The sequence below is a fragment of the Calliphora vicina genome, chromosome 2 (genome assembly GCF_958450345.1).
Source record: "Calliphora vicina chromosome 2, idCalVici1.1, whole genome shotgun sequence".
Taxonomy (NCBI): Eukaryota; Metazoa; Arthropoda; class Insecta; order Diptera; family Calliphoridae; genus Calliphora; species Calliphora vicina.
In genome coordinates, this window is record NC_088781.1 from 129,876,251 (window position 1) to 129,895,055 (window position 18,805).

Below are 18,805 nucleotides of genomic sequence, written 5' to 3' on the forward strand. Positions count from 1 at the left end.
AACCTCACACACATAAATATAAAATTAACTGAAGCATTACATTATATACACTCATATACTATACTATATATATAGAGAGAAGTTGTATCTATACTTTGTTGTTATTTTCTAGAATACTGGAGTTATTTACAGAAACTTTGGAAGAGCTTAAGAGGACCAACTATTTTAAATTTGTTACCGAAAATTTAATTGATTGTTTCAACACACCATACTAATTGTTTCAGTGACAAGATTGTACAAAGACATAAGTTAAATTTCACGATTAAGCTTAGATATAGATCCAAGATTGTGATCATTCAACGGACTGGTAAAAGATCTAGGATTGTGCATAGAAATAGATCCACGATTGTGATCATTCAACGGACTGGTAAAAGATCTAGGATTGTGCATAGAAATAGATCCACGATTGTGATCTCAAACTGACTGGCTAAATATCCACGATTGTGATCTCAAACTGAATGGTTAAAGATCCACGATTGTGATCTCAAACAGACTGGCTAAATATCCACGATTGTGATCTCAAACTGAATGGTTAAAGATCCACGATTGTGATCTCAAACTGACTGGCTAAATATCCACGATTGTGATCTCAAACTGAATGGTTAAAGATTCACGATTGTGATCTCAAACTGACTGGTTAAAGATCCACGATTGTGATCTCAAACTGACTGGCTAAATATCCACGATTGTGATCTCAAACTGAATGGTTAAAGATCCACGATTGTGATCTCAAATTGACTGGTTAAAGATCCACGATTGTGATCTCAAACTGACTAGTTAAAGATCACGATTGTGACTATAAACTGATAGGTTAAAGATCCACGATTGTGATCTCAAACTGACTAGTTAAAGATCACGATTGTGACTATAAACTGATAGGTTAAAGATCCACGATTGTGATCTCGAACTGACTGGTTAAAGATCCACGATTGTGATCTCAAACTGACTGGTTAAATATCCACGATTTTGCATAGAAATAGATCCACGATTGTGATCTCAAACTGACTGGTTAAATATCCACGATTTTGCATAGAAATAGATCCACAATTGTGATCTCAAACTGAATGGTTAAAGATCCACGATTTTGCATAAAAATAGATCCACGATTGTGATCTCAAACTGACTGGTTAAATATCCACGATTTTGCATAGAAATAGATCCACGATTGTGATCCAAACTGACTGGTTAAAGATCCACGATTTTGCATAGAAATAGATCCACGATTGTGATCTCAAACTGACTTTTTAAAGATCCACGATTGTGCATAGAAATAGATCCACGATTGTAATCTAAAACTGACTGGTTAAATATCCACGATTTTGATCTCAAACTGATTGGTTAAAGATCCACGATTTTGATCTCAAACTGACATAGTTAATGTTTCAGGATTGCGCATAGAAATAGATCCACGATTTTCTCAAACTGACTGGTTAAAGGTCCAGGATTGCTCATAGATTTTGATCTCACAGATTTGAATCTCACGATTTTGATCTCCAACTGACTGGTTAAAGATCCACGATTTTGATCTCAAACTTACTGGTTAAAGGTCCAGGATTGCGAATAGATTTTGATCTCACAGATTGGAATCTCACGATTTTGATCTCAAACTGACTGGTTAAAGGATCACGATTGAGCATAGAAATAGATCCACGATTGCGGTCACAAATTCATTGTTTGTTTCTATGCACATCCGTGGATTTTCTTTAGGCCAATCGTGGATGCTTTAGTTGTATATTTATATGCACAATCGAGGATCTTTTTTAATCCAATCGTCGATCCTTAAGTTGTTGTTTCTATCAACAAACGTTGATTCTTAATTTATCTGTTTATGTTCACAATCGTGAATCCTTAAGTTGTCTGTTTCTATCTACAATAGTGGATCCTTAAGTTGTATATTTCTATGCATAATCGTGGAGTTCCTTTAATTCAATCGTAGATTCAGAAGTTGTCTATTTCTATCCTCAATCGTGGATCTTCTTTAGTCCAATCGTGGATCTTTAAGTTGTCTGTTTCTACCCACAATCGTGGATCATCTTTAGTTCAATCGTGGATCTTTAAGTTGTCTCTTTCCATCCACAATCGTGGATCTTATTTAGTCCGATCATGGATCTTTAAGTTGTCTATTTCTATCCTCAATCGTGGATCTTCTTTAGTCCAATCGTGGATCTTTAAGTTGTCTGTTTCTACCCACAATCGAGGATTATCTTTAGTTCAATCGTGGATCTTTAAGTTGTCTGTTTCCATCCACAATCATGGATCTTCTTTAGTCCGATCATGGATCTTTAAGTTGTCTGTTTCTATCCACAATCGTGATTCTTCTTTAGTTCAATCGTGTATTTTTAAGTTGTATATTTCCATCCACAATCGTTTATTTTCTTTAGTCCAAACTGGGATCTTTAAGTTGTCTGTTTCTATCCACAATCGTGGATTCTTATGTTTCTGTCCACAGTCGTGGTGAGCATTATATTTTTGTCCACAATTGTGGATGCTTAAGTGTTTTCTTTCTATCCACAATCCTGTTTCCTCATGTTGTATTTTCTATTCACATTCCTGGAACCTTAAGTTGTCTCTTTCTGTCCAAAATCCTGGATTCTTAAGTTTCATCTTTCTATTCACAATTCTGGACCATTAAGTTTGCTCTTTAAATCCGCATTCGTTGATACTTAAATATTACCTAGTTGGTCACATTATTTACCCATACTAAAACAGGAGTTACCATCATAGAACGTTATTATTTTTTTTTTAAAATAAAAATTCACGTGTTCTTCTGTATTTTTCACAACTATGTAGCCTGAGAGATTACAAACAATACACAAATGTAACGCATGACAGATTTATACAGAAAAAGTATTGCCAACTTAAAAATAACATAAAACACAAAACGCCATTAAAGCCCTTCTACGAATACACAAGTGTTAAAATTCAAGTATTTATGATATCATCTTTATTTTTTTACTATTTATTTTGTTTTTTTCTTTTTAAGTGCATCCCAAAATAAACCCCAAGTATAATTAATATTTATTTTGCAAAAAAAAAAGCTAAAAATACAATATTAACAAACGAGTTTCTGGTAATTTGTTGTTTTAGTCAATTAATAAACAAAGTACAAACTTAAGCAAAACTTCAAATGAATACAAATAAAATATTAAAAAAATAAAATAAAGAAGACTCTCATGACATTGTATTAACAAAAATTATTAAGATTTCTTTAGGAGACAGACACAAATAAAGGTAATAAAATCCAAAATCCTAAAACCATAAACAATAACACAAACAAAAAAGTGCATCATCTTTTGGTTTTGAAAAAATATCAAAGTCTTTGTAACGTCAAACAACTTTCACTGATGTCATATACTTATTGTACATACAAGTATAAAGCAGCGAACCTTCTCTCTTACTTACTACATACCTCACATCAAATCACAAAAAATTTGTAATAAAAAGATTTTTCATAATAATAAAAATCCACTTTGTAAGTCATTCAGTCTGACAGTTTGGCTGTCATTTATATCATTTCATCAAACAAAAAAATTATTATTGTTGTTATTTGCTTTATAAATTTCCAAAAAATAAAAAAAAACTGTAAAAAGATTTGAATTTTTGTTTTCCATTCAAACAATTGTATTTGGTTGTATGGTAGTAAAATTTTGAATTGACATTTTATGAGTATTTAAGTCTGAATTCAAATGCAAATTTGATTTCAAATCTTTTTTATCTTAACAAAAGCACGTGTTATAAAGTATATACCAGTATTTTTTATAAAAGAGTAATCGGTTATTCGTTTATATGAATAGGAAATACATAGAGAAATACACATAGAATGGCAACTAGAAGAAAAACTTAAACAAAAAAATTACTCAAAATTCTCACCACTCAGGATTTTGACAACTGAGTTAGGTCTTTGGCAGCATAGTTTTCGCTCTATGTGTATATGTATCTCTGTTAGGAAATACACACGACTTTGGGAAATATTAATAGGGTATGAATTTCTGATTTATATTTTTGATAGTAATGTTTAGAGGAAGAACAAATATTTATCGTAGAAAACCAGGTAACACCAACACGTACCGATTGCCTTACAGTCCGATGTTTTCAGTACCTAATAAACCGGAAATGTTTATTATTTTTTGAAAACTGACATGTCATGACATGAGCTTGAACCAATATTAGAAGTACTATCTCGAAAATATTAAGTTTTGAGAGCTCAAAAATATATGTGCATTAGCTGGCCTTTGGGCACTTAAATTTTTATTGTGGAGAATGTCTCGTTAACGATTTCTCTATCATGAATATTTTCTATGATGACAACTGCAGAATCTGTTTAAATGAGTTTTATCGGTGGGCATTCTTTTCAGAATCCAATTGATCTCAAAAATAGTCATTGAACGGTCTGCATTATTCATCAACAGTACTGGGTGGTTTCATTAGTTTCACAGTGTAAATAAGACTTGTGATATTTTCGTACCTAATGATATCATAACTCTCTACTTAACAAGCGACCAACATAACCTAATCTAGATTTCTATTTAATTTAAATCTAATGTCCATTAATTTGAAGTACCATCAATGAATTTTTTTGAACATTTCTTTGATCTAGTAGTTTTACCTATTTTTAATGAGGAAATCTTTTTGTGGAACAAATGCTGAAGCAATATTTAATGTTTTTCAGTTGAAATCATGCTCAAGCTCCGCAACACATCTAAGATCCATCAGGCTGCCAATTTCCACGTCTCAATCGTGGATCGTTAAGCTAACAATATCCACATCTCAATCGTGGATCGTTAAGTCGCCAATTTAATAAACAATCGTGGATATTTTTGCTGATAATTTCATATGGATCTTGTATATTTCAATGAAATCATATTCAAGCTCCGCAGCACATCTACGATCCATCAGTGTAGAATTTAATGTATGCAGGATGCCAAATAGTATGTTGCTAATTTTCAAGTCTCAATCGTGGATAAGCCGCCAATTTCATTAACAATCGTGGATATTTTTGCTTAAGATTTCGTACGGATCATTACCTTGTATATTTCTATGAAATCATGCTGAAGCTTCGTAGCTCATCTAAGATCCATCAGTGTAGGATTTAGTGTATGTAGGCTGCCAACTAGTATGTTCCAAACATGGGAATTTAAGCTGCCAATTTCAACATCCCATCGGGGATCGTTAAGCCAATTTCATAAACAATCTTGGATCTTTTTGATTAAGATTTCATATGGATCTTGTATGTTTGTATACACAATCGTGGATCACAATCCGGGATCTTCTATAAATAATCGTACACAATCTTGACACGATCATTTATCTTTTATGAACAATCGTGGATATTCTATAAACAATCATGGATCGTCTATATAGAATCTGGAAATAATCATGGACTTTCTATACACAATCATGGAACTTTAATGCAGACACAATCGTGGATCTTCCATACAGAATCTAGACACAATCATGGATCTTCCATACAGAATCTGGACACAATCATGGATCTTATTAACACAATCGTGGATCTTCTATGGACAGTTCTATATAGAATCTAGACACAATGATGGATCTTTTATACACAGTCCTGGTTCTTATATACACAATCATGGATCTTCCATATAGAATCTTTTCACAATCCGGGATCTTATAAACACAATCATGGATCTTCTATGGACAGTTCTATACAGAATCTAGATACAATCATTGATCCTCTGTACGGATTATTTTCACAGTCCTAGATCTTCTATACACAATCATGGATATTTTATACAGAAGCTAGACAAAATCATGGATATTCTAAACAGAATCAATTAACAGTTCTGGATCTTCTATACACAATCCTGGATCTTCTATAAACAATCATGGATCTTCTATACATAATCTAGACACAACAATGGATCTTCTATAAACAATCGTGGATCTTTAATAGATTTGTCTATTTCTATAAACCATCGTGGATCTTCTACACACAATCTGGGCATACCAATGGATCTTCTATAAACAATCATGGATCTTCAATACATATGTCTGTTTCTATGAACCATCGTGGATCTTCAGTTCAATCGTGGATCTTCAATACATTTGTGTGTTTCTATGAACCATTGTGGATCTTAAGTTCAATCGTGGATCTTAAAGCTTTGAGTATCTTCAGTCCAACCGTAAATCTTTTACTTGTCTGTTTATGTATTCCAATCGTCGATCTTGAACTTGTCTGTTTCTATGAACCACCGTAGATCTTTAACATGTCTGTTTCTCTAGTCCAACCAAGGAAATTATACTTGTCTATCCAATCGTGGATCTTAAAGCTGTCAGCATCTTCAGTCCAATCATAAATCTTTTGCTTGTCTGTTTCACTAGTACAATCGTGAAAACATTGGGCCGGTACTCTAAAAAATTATGAGACAATTCTATATTTTCTTACGAATCTCAAACTCTTAATAAATTTAACACAAACTAGGCTTTTAAATGATGATAAAATCACTAAATAACTTGAAAATCAAAAACAGAAAATTATTTGATCGATGTTGGGTCCAAAAGATCGTGACTTTTTGAATGAAACACAGGTGTTTTTGGATAAAAAATTGTTTTAGTTTTCCAGATAGTCTCCTTTCAGCTCCATACACTTTGTTTAAAGGTTCTCCAATTTTTGTATCCCTTCCAAAAAATAAGATTTGTCGAGGTCATCAAAATAGGTATATTTTGATAGATGATTTCATCGTTGGAGTCAAATCTATTTCCGCCGAGACATATCTTCAGGTTTGGAAACAATAAATAGCCACTCGGAGCTAAATCCGGAGAATAGGGTGGAAGAGGGCGCATTTCGTAGCCTAATTCATGAATTTTTTCCTGAATTAGGCACATGTGTGTACCCTTTTGTGCACCCGATTGTGAGCAAACGCGGCAGCCAACTTGCGGGAAGCTTTCTCATACCCAAGTGGTCATTCGAAATTGAAACCACTGAGTTATGTGAGATGCCTATGGCTTCCACAATCTCTCACAATTTCAATCTCCGATCAGCCAACACCATTATGTGATTTTCTACTGTGTATTCAAGTTTTCATGCTTGTACGGTCACAATGAAACTCAGTAAACCACATTTTTACCATTGAAATTGATGGTGCAGAGTTCCTATAGTATTTATCAAGCTTAGGCTTGGTCTTGTTTTGCTTGTCTAAAGATACACCCAGAGTCGCTGGCGGGAATCGAAACCGCAACCACCAGATTTATAGTCCAGCACACTACAGTCTAGTCTATCGGGTCACCCTGCTATCAATGGCTGTCAAACACAAACTAAATGACGCAGCTTGGTCAAATTTTGACCAAAGTCAACTGACAGATGCCTGTTGACTGGAGCAGTGTTGTACTTTCTTTTAAGAGCCGGGAAATTCAAAAAGACACAGTCTAATTACAATGTAATCAAATTGAAGTAATTTGTGGGACATTAATGATGCTTCCTCTACCATTTTCTGGATGTATCCCCGAGTGACTATTTCTTGTTTCCAAACCTTAAAAATTGTCTTGACGGAAAGAGATTTGACTCCAACGATGAAAAATATACCTATTTTGATGACCTCGACACATCTTATTTTTTGGAAGGAATAACAAAATTAGAGAAACTTTGGACAAAGTGTATAGAGCTCAAAGGAGACTGATAGAGATTTCAGAAATTGATCCTTGTATTTTGCTGACCGAGTTTTCTTAATAAAGTAAACATTTTAAAGTGAATTAACAGCCGACAGAAGCTTTAACAAGTCTGTTATATTTACTGTATCAAGTCTGGCTTATTTACCGAATAATCACGAATAGAAATATCCAATATCAAGTACTCATTAAGCAAATTATGGCAAAACCCTCATACTTAACACGATTCCCTAATACAGTATTACAAATTTATTTTATCTCTTTTGTATTGCATTTCATTTCGTATCATATTTTCTTTATGTCTTCTTTCTCTTTGTGCATTACATTCTTCACCTAAGTGTTTTTTTTTTTTGTTTGTATTTTGTTTACAAATCATCCAAAGCCAAAAGGTGATTGAATTTGTATGTGACAGACGTGCTTGAAAGTGAAATTGTTTGAATAATTTTGTAAATTGTAAATAGGAATGTAAATAGTTATTTTATTGAATTGAATAGAAGGGTGTAATTAGTTTGTATTTCCGTATATAACAAAAATGCCGTAATTAAAATAGTTACTCTTAAATTCTTTGATCTACAACTCAAAGCCGATCATTACTTAACACTGACAGAAAAATGTGGCTAGTTTTTGAATACCTAGATTAGCTTTTAAAATAAATATTTATTACAATGAACAGCTTACGTTTTGTAAAATTTAAACTTTAATTAATAACGGTTTTAATTAAATGCCATGATTAATAACCATTGATTTCTATTTATGTAGGTATGTATGTAAATTGTTAATTTGAAACGTTTTTTTTTTCTATATTCAATGAAGTTTTGTTGAAACAAAATCTCTATAACTGTTATAAACTATATAAAAGCTAAAATACCAAACTACAAAAAAAACCATTAAAAAACAATTAAAACTTCACATGACTCTGACACATTGAGGGACAACTAATGATATTGACAGTAAAAATAAATAAAAAAAATAACAATTATTTATGAGAAGCAACAAAAATAAACAAAGAGAGCCTTTTAACACAAAATAAACCAATAACAAAAGCCAACAAATAAAAGAGAGCAAAACAGAAAAAGAAATTTCTAATTATACAAGCCGGTTTTCAAACTGAATTTAAGTCAATGATGTTAAAGATGATAATAATAATGAAAAATAAGCTAATAATGATCATAAACCTCATCATTATTATTATAAATTTGAAGAAAAAAAATCTGCTGATCTTGCCAGAGCATCACAAGAGAAGAGAGAGAATGAAAGAAAACTTATAGAAAACAAAAAGTAAGGTTAACTAAAGCTTAATTAAACAATAGTTTTTTTTATTGCTTCTATTTTTTTTTTTAAATATTTTAAATAAAATGAATGAAATTCATTGAGAATTTTGGTTTGAAAAAAATATGCTAACCCAAGAAATACAAATAAATGAAGAATGTTTATAAAAAGATTTTGGTTAAAGTTGAAATTTATTTGAAAAATTCCCAAAAAAATAACAACGAAGTTTTTTGTTTTAAAGAAAATAAATTTCACTTTGGTGACTTTTTTCTTCATAAGAAAGAAGTTATTGTTATGTTAAATTTAATATTAAATATTAAAAATATTGTTTTCTATGCATACGAGGTGAGAAAAGGCAGCTTACATCATTTTGTTATTATTATTATAAGATCGTTATTTCCATGTTTATTAATAATTTCACTTCTTTTATTTGATCAAAGTTGACAAAAAAAACTTCCCTATAGGCAACTAGTGAGAGTGTTCTATGATGTCATGTCATAACGCCCCAAGGGAGTTAAATTATAGAAACAATAGTCATACAACAGAGCTTATCAGAAGATTTTGTGATATTCTACATCTGAGAAGATTTTTTAAATAAGCTGACAAGTATATGCACTTCCTGAACGAGAGATATCTAGAACTCTATTGTAATTTAATCCCTACCAATATGTTTAATACCTATTTATAATCTCTAACTTAATTTCCACCGCGCCAATATCAACCTACATTCTTCAGTACCATTTTACATTCATATTTCGTACTACCAACCAGGCAGTTTTTGTGAAAATTATATTCAATCGGTCATATTCTTAGACTTTTTAGAATTAACCCTTTTATTTACATATATCATTGTATATCCTACCCTCCTCATTTATCAGATTAAAAACAGAACCCAAAAAAAGTAAAGGGCCAACATTTTTACCAGCATGACAACGTCATAAAGCTAGCTTGAACGAGAATAAGAAATAATGTCCTTCAAGCCAACATTGTCACGGTATTCTCTATCGTCACACCTACACGATCTTCTCTCTTAAGGACCGTCACAGGCTGCGCAAAATTATCTCCGAAAATCACCTTCACGAGGAAACTAAGGTTCTACCGGTCAGGGAACATGAAATCCACCAGAATGAAAACGTCATAAATCCGCTAGCTTGGATGATAATATGAAATAATGTCCATCAATCCAACATTGTCACGGTATTCTCTATCGTCACACCTACATGATCTACTCTCCTATGGACCGTCACAAGCTGCTCAAAATTATCTCCGAATACCACCTTCAACAGGAAACTAAGGTTCTACGGGTCAGGGAACATAACATCATGTTGACGAAACAATTCCATCTGGGATGTCAACGGATGAATCAAGCAAACTTCAGCGTCATACAGTTGGAGTCTCCCCCGAGGCATGTCAGACAGGATCTTAGAAAATACGATGAGAGTATACAGAGGTATGTGCAGGATCCATTTGATCGTAGCTCGCCTTTGACAGCTTTGAACGACATTCATAGAAACGCCATCAATTCGCGGTAGCAATGTCGTAATTGGAGGTCGCCCACCACCGATAGCAGACGCCGAGAAGATTCTGCCTCGTAAAGCAAGACGAGTTCCGGAACAACTTAGATCAGAATGGAGCAACAGGCTTAACGCCTTCTGGTCCCGCATACACCGTGCCGTCCTCAACTTATGCCCAGCATGTGGTCAGGGTCCTCATGATATCCGCCACATATTCAACTGTCCAGCCAACCATGGATCCACCCACAGAAACATCATTAAATATTGTAAAATTGTTTACGCTGCTACAACAACAACAACTCTCCACTCCTAACTTGATCACATTTCATCTCTTGATCTGCACGGAAATAACATCGGCCTCTTATAAATGGACATCAAATGAATCCATTTAGACAACGAATAACATATTTCCAAACGCCTTTGATATTCCCAAAAACGTATTTTTAGTCTCGTATCGATTATCGCATAATAACACGATCGTCTACATCGTCTTACTACCTCGAAGAGTTATAGATATGACATGTCTGATGATCTATGGAATCTTATGGACAACAGCGAATAATATCCATGTCGCTGTTAAACAAGGCTTCCTCATGCAATTGCTGTTTCTTTTTTCTTCGTCTTACTTGGAGATCGCAATACCGAATAGGTATTGAGAAATCGGTATTTCGAATTTAAAAACATTTCAAATACTAAAATTTCAGTATTCACAGATACGATGAAACACATTCATAAATGTGTTCCATCGGTTTCAATGTGCGACAGGTTCAGAAGTGGTGATTTTGACACGGAAGACAAAGATCGACCAGGCCATCTAAAAGAAGACCAAGAATTGGAGGCATTACTCCATGAAGATTGTTGTAAAACTCAACAAGAGCTTGCAAAATTATTGGGAACTACTCAAGCTGCAATTTCAAAACGTTTCTGAGCCTCAGGGAAATTCGTACGAATTGAAGCGAGAGCTGGTTTGTGCAATTCAGAAGTTGTGATTTTGAAACGGAAGACAAAAATCGGAGAGGCCATCCAACCCATTGGAGGCATTACTCCATGAAGATGATTGTAAAAATCAACAAGAGCTTGCAAAATCATTGGGAGTGATCAGCAGGATTCATCCAAAACCAGGGAAATTGGGTACCACACGAATTGCAAACCGAGAGATTTTGAAATGCAAGTCCGAAATGATGCTTGAATCATTACTTGCGATGAAAAATTGATGCATTACGATAACTCGAAGTGTAAGAGATCCTATGTGAAACCCAGCCAAAAAGCCGAATCGACACCAAAGCGAAATATTCATGGCGCTAAGGTAATACTCTGTATTTGGTGGGACCTATATATTATGAGCAGCTGAAATCTGACCAAACTTTTATAGGAAACCTGTACCGAACGCAACTGATTCGTTTGAAGCGAGTATTGGCCGAAAAACTCCGAGAATATGCGGCCAAACATGAAACCGTAATATCACATCTTAACCCTTTCTGGGCTACTGGGATTATATGTCCCAGCAGTTTTCAAACTTTCGTATTTTCATTATTTTCAATGCAATTTCTTATTTAAATAACCCCTATAAACCCATTTAAGAGTTCATTATAATATGGGAATAAAAACATAACGATATTCATGCAGCTTGACAATGAATTTCACAACATTGTTAAAATTCGAGCAGTTTAGAAAAAAATCCGTACCTTCTAAACGCTTAGTCCGATTTAATAAAATTTGACATGCGTAAATGGAAGTCTTGTCGAGTTCAAGTTTTAAATATGAACTTCATGGCTCCAAACTAATTAAATTTTCCAAATTTTTATCCACAATGCTCCAGTGTTTTGATATCAGAGTATCCAAATATTTCCCGACATTCTCCATTTTTATTTTATTAGACCAGTATCCCAGTAGAGCAAGAGAAGCATTGTCGCTGTGTCCGCTGTTCTTCACTTGGCATCGAAAAGCCTTCAAAAATTATATGCCCAGGTTGCAAACCGGTTGCAAACCGCTTTGTGTTACAAGTGTTTTGGACCATTCCACAAATCAAATCCCTAATTACATTTCTAAAATGCAAATAAATGTGTCCTTTCATCTAAATTCAATAATATTCTGATGTTTTATTCATTTTTTAATTTCGAATCACTCATCAAAAACTCTGATTGGGATTTTATGTCATACGAAAAATGCTTATTGGGATTATATGTCCCAGGATAAAAGGACGATTTCAGGATTTCTGAGTATGCAGAACATAATATTTTGTCCACATCTTTTAGAATACTCCGTCCCGAAAGGGTTAATAACGCTCGACCACATGTTGCAATACCTGTTAAAAAGTATTTAGAATGATGTGGTTGGCAAGTTTTGCCTTACCCGCTTTATAGTCCAGACCGTGCCCAGTCCGACTACTATTCGATTCGATCGATGCTGAACGCTCTCTCTGGGATATGCTTCAATTAAATTCTTTGAATAAATATTGTACAAATGTTTCAAAATGAACACTAAACATTTTAAAAAATTCCGCTTTTTTAATTCATATCCCCAATAATTTTCACATTTTTTTAATTTTCCTAAAAGAATATTTGGAATATTTAAAGAAATTGTATAAATATGACTTCCAATTTTAAGAATTTCAAATAGAGTTCAACTTATAAAATTTTAATATAAAGAAAAACATTTAATTAATTTAGGAACTCACCTCAGTGTTGTGTTAAAAAATATCTGTTAAAATCACGTATTAGATCCGTCAAGTTTTTTTTTATAATTTGAATAATTTTTAAATAGTTGTGATGTTTACACTAAAATTGAAATAGATTTTTGAGAATTAAAAATAAACTTTTTAGAAAGACTATTTAAATAACAAATTGTTAGGAAATGTTTAATTTTTGTCTTTAAATTTAGATTACAAATAATATTTTGTTTATTTATTATTAAAAAAATAAGTTTTTTACTTGTTTTATATTATTTTGTAGGTATTATTTATTGTATTTCATAAAATTTTATCATTTTCTTTATTAAAAACATTATTTTATCCGCTTTTAATTGTATTTGCTAGTTACACTTTTAAAACAAGTTTTTTCTCTTTATAAATTTTTTGCAGTTTTAAAACAACCGGTATTGGAAATTGTATTTTATTAATTGTATTTTATATTATATATAATTTTGTTTCTTTTTTTTAAATACATATGTGGCATGCAACATTTCCACGCACTTAATTCTTGGCTTATAACTTTTTATTTATTTATTTTTTTATTTATGTGTCAGTTAGTTGCCTTTGTTGCTGCCTCTTTGTGTTGCATGAATTGCACTGCTGTCTTGTTTTTATTCTTCCAGTTTGTAACAACAAGTTATTGCACCTGGCGTTTTGTGCGAATTTGTTGTATTTACAAGTTTAATTTTTTTTATATTATTTTAAAATTGTGAACAAAAAAAAACAAAACTAAAAATGTTTCAACGTTGTCAATGTCTGTAGGTTTGACTTGGACTGTCGGTAAATGCGAAACTGTTGAAATGTTCCAGCAGATGAGGCTCTCATCGCTGGCTGGCTTTGTGAAATGTGAGAAGAAATTTGCTGTTTAAATTAGTTAAAAATATTAGGGGTTTAAGAAAATTTTTGGTCTATGAAGTCTTGCGGATTCTTCAGAGATTTTGATGATATTTCCTAAAGTTTTAAAACGTGAATAATGATCTTGGCAATTATTCCTATTCCTAAGATTAAATCCAAATATTAATTACTTTGTAACAAGTCATTAATCAATTGTTTGCTTTATATCTTAATTCTCTTGCAAAATATTTTCAAATTCCCCAAATATTTAATGCAGCTATTTTTAATTATTGTCACTGTCATGCTTTACTACCACTATTATTATCACACTCTCTCTTATCTTTACCTATTCTCTGGCTCTATCTCTCTTCTAACAACTCTTTTGTTTTAGCTCTTTGTAATAGAGTCTTACATTTATGAGCATAATAGAAAAGCAACAGCCACAATAACGAGATTGTTAAGTATTTGTTTAGGCCTTGTTATAATTTCTAACTTTTTTTTTCAAAACATTTGTACCATTTATACTGGTACATCTAACCGCCCGTCAGACTGTCTATCTGTCTGGCCATCTAAAACTGGGGTAATCTGAAAAGTTCTTCAAAAAGCAGGAGATGCTATTCGAAGTTTTAAAAGCAGATTGAAACATGTCCCAACTGTAAATTAATTGTAGTCCAACTTTCTGATTTTGCTCGGGGTTTCGCGACAAAAGATCGACGTCTGAACAATTCAAACAAGAATTCTATGGAACTTATTTTCAGATCTTATAACCCTGTGTGATGAGCAGCAGAATCAATAGAGGTTTTTTAGCAGTAACTGAATTTAAAACACCAATATGTGGTCTGAAACCAATCAATAACTGATCCATGTTGATATCGGTAACTGCAAATGGAGCTTAACAGCGAAATATTAAAACTAGTATCGTAAAAAAATTCATTGGATTAGGATGAAATAACGGTCATTGGATTTGACATACTCGAACAATTTTGTTCCAGCACAGTGAGAGAATTTATCAATGCACGTGGTAAAAATAAGATGAGTATTCATTAGTGCTAACTTTTCCCGTTTTCAGCGAGGTTCATTTCAAGTGACAATTCACACAAATTTACTGTTTTGTGAGGATTTTGGGTTGGCGGTATCACTTCCTCGGAAAATGACGAACGCTGCAGATCATAGATAACCAAATTCATTAGTCCCCAACTGAGCGATTTAGAGATGAACGATAAATGGTTGCAGCCATACGTGTTAAATGCAAAAATGGACATTCTGCATGAACGATTTGAAGGTAGGTTTATCTCCACATAGATGGCATGAATTAGCCAACACGATCGAGCGAGTTGACCCCGCTATACTATCTTGTGGGGTTTCCTGAAGTCGTTGGTCTATGCAAATAAGACGCAACCCACCGATGCCCTCAAAGTCGGATTAACCCCGGCCATCGCACAAATTCAATATCTAAGCGGAAGAATCATTGAAAATTACACATCTCGAATCCATGGCAGCTTTTGAAACCATGGCAGATATTTGAACGATTTCATATTCCATTTATTTTGGCATACATGGGATTTCTTTATTGGATAATTTGTATATCAAGGCGAAAGTTTTAATGGATTTCTCATTAACATAATACACGACTTCTTGATGCAATTAAATTATTACTGCAAAAAGTTTTTTAGTCATTGCACTTCAATGAATCACTAAAATAGAGAATCAATGTATCACTAATACTTCTGACGTTCATCTCCGACAGATCCATGAGCATCTTCTCCTTTTCAAGATAAATTAAATAGAAATCATGGGAAATTAATGTTATAACTCGCCTTTCAGCTAAAAGCGCAAAATTCCTGTGAAGAGTATTTGACCTTTGGACCTTCTGATGATCTGAAGTTCTGTCTTCACCTGTTCGAGACAAATTCAACAGAAATCATTGGAAATTAATGCCATAACACGTCTCTCATCTAAAAACGCTTAATTCCTGTCCAAAATATTTGACCTTTGATAGTTATATTTAGGTTACACGTCTTCGAACTTGTATTCTCAGCTCGCTAGATTAGTTCCAATCCATCACTAAACATTCTGACGTAAATCTGTGATAGATCCTCTCAGGCATAACAGTTGATGTACGGACATCTCCTCATCGTTCCATTGTCAATTGGGTAATCGTTCCGGAACGACCCAAGTCTCACCAAATATAGATAGCTGAGCGACAGTTGTATCAACCGAATTTTTCTCCAGAGATGAACTTTCGACGACAGCAGAGCTGTTACAACAACAACACCTACTCAACGTCTCTGTGACAAGTTATACAGAAATTTTGTCAAATTAATATCATAAACTACCTCACAACTGAAGGCGAGTATCAGAGTCTTTAACCTATGAACGTTATATTGCGTTCACATATCCCCAGCTTGCAATATCAGTTGGTCATTCAAATTAACTTAATAAAATTTAGTTAAAGAATTTCTTGAATTCCAAGCAACCTTCCTAGTTTTCATCGAAACCGGGAGCAACAGTCTTAGCGTTGAAGCACAGCAACAATGCATCTCTTAACCTTATGCATTGTCTTAAAAATAAGACATCCAGGCAACAAAGGAATTACTTTGTACTCTTTGTGACAAATTCTAGAGAGATCATGGGAAATTAACAACAATACTGCGCGCCTAATTTCTTTCAGAACCTTTGATCGCTGATAGTTATATTTAAGTAACATAACGATAGTCTACGATCAAGTATTCCCAGAAGAGTTTCCGTACCAGAGTGTATGTAGGTTGATTATTAATACCAATACGATTATTTGCCGCAAGTTGATCGAACTTGGCTTCTTAATGTACATTTTGCACGCCCGCAATTCTTTCAGGAATCATTGAGTTATATTTAGTCCTTGTCTTCGAACAAGTATCCCCAGTTTGATAGATTAGTTGCTTGATCTTGGATCCCCAAAGTTGAGCTCCCTTTCCTAGTCAAGTTATCGATCAATGACGATACTACGATCACGTATTCCCAGATTTCCAGCGTTTCCGTCCGATGGATTTTTAAAAAATACGATTGTGTACAGGAGTAGTTATAGTATAGTTTGCACGCTCTTAAGTCTAAAAGTTGAGCTTCCTTTCTTAGTCAAAGATACCTCTAAACAGTTAAAGTATATGTACTATAGATACCCATAATTATTGATACAAATATGAACATTTTCAAATATTAAACCTGATTCAAATAAACTTTCGCAAGCCAAAAGAAAGTTGTCAATTAGTTGATCGAAATCGGCGTGATCAACTAATTGACAACTTTCTTTTGACTTGAAAAAAAGAGTTTGTATTCCTAGTATGCAGTTAAAAAATACCAGCATTCTGGAATCAGATTGAATGTAGAGAGATATGATTTCCAAGTATTCCAAAAAAAAAAACTTGAGCCAGTTCCCAAAGCTTTTAATAAGCTTAATTTCAGGCAGTATACCTGAAATCTATCTATATACATCCCTGTATGTAACTGGATGGAGCTTACAAGAGCAGGTTAACGATTAGGCTTCTGAAAGTAGATTTCGCATTTCTAGAAAACAGTTAAAATCCCCTGTATTCTGATAAGAGATTGGATGTGCATAATAGAGATATGAATTCCAAGTAGGTATTCAAAAAAAAAAAACTTGAGCCAGTTCCTTAAACTTTTAACGATCAAAATTTCATCCCGAATGACTTACTCATTCCAGTCAGTGGCTAGATGATGCTTACAGCTGAACAACATAATTTTCTTGCTGCCAAATAGACTTTTCATCCCAACCTCATACAGTTGCCTGTTCTTTTCGTGTTATGTTCATTAGATTCTTTCTAATTCTTGTCTCTGGCAGTCTGGTTTTAAGGTGAATGCACTGCTATATGCTCTATTCGTTTAGTATTTTTTGTGCTCAATTTCTAACTGAATGTCTCTATGGCTGTATTTAACTCTCTCTTTGGTTTTTATTATCTTTTTTTTTTGCGTTTCATATAGAGATGAGAAAAGTCATTGGGCAATTATTAAGAAAAAGTGTTAAATTTTTAATAAATTTCTAATACAATTTTGCATTTGTTTTGTTTTTCTTTAACTTTTAAAAATTATTTGTTAAATTAAATAATTAACACTTTTTTTAATAATTTCTGGTTTTAAAAACAATTTGTCGTTCTGTTTTTAGTCCAAACTTCTAGAGAGCCTAGAAGAGTTGAGTAAAAAAAATCTAAAAAGAAACGGTTAATCCCAGTTTTTCTGCGTTTTTTTTTATCTTGTACGAAATAGTTATGGTTGGGATTTTAAAACAGGTTACATAAATAGGTCAATTCACATATTTTTCAACAGGTTACTTTGCCTGAATGCATTTCCTGGTTTCTTTTTATATTGAATACTACACACTCACAAATCCAAAGCTAGCCAGCTACACACTCACTTTATATATATTTTTTTTAATAAAGATTTATTTTTTTTTTGGTTTCTGCAGATAAAAAAAGCACTTGCTGTTTGTGGGTTTTTACGTGTTTAATTAATTAGGTGGCTGTTTAAGCCAAGTGTGTGTGTGTTTTTTTGTTTTATTAATTTATTGCATTTTCCTTAAATTATTTTCACTTCAGTTATTTTTTCTGCGTACACTCTCGTCTCGTTTCTATTTTCATTAAAACAAAATACGAAATACTACCAACAGCAACAATAACAACAACACAAAAAACCGCTTTTGCTTTGAGTATCTACACCTTTTTTTCTTGTTGTTGTTGTTTCGTTTTATTATTTTATTTTTTTATACCCTTCAGCTTCGTGAGAAGGGTATATATAAGTTTGTCATTCCGTTTGTAATTTCTACATTTTTCATTTCCGACCCTATAAAGTATATATATTCTGGATCCTTATAGATAGCGGA

General features: G+C 33.1%; 1 protein-coding gene across 1 annotated transcript in view; it reads right to left on the bottom strand.

The window, feature by feature from the left end:
- Nucleotides 1-18,805, bottom strand: part of ck (myosin-VIIa ck) — a 59,332-nt gene that overhangs the window by 39,678 nt on the left and 849 nt on the right. Inside the window, exon 2 of the mRNA XM_065501579.1 lies at nt 13,090-13,189. The gene's annotated coding sequence lies outside the window, so the exon portion shown is untranslated. The remainder of the gene's footprint in view (nt 1-13,089; nt 13,190-18,805) is intronic.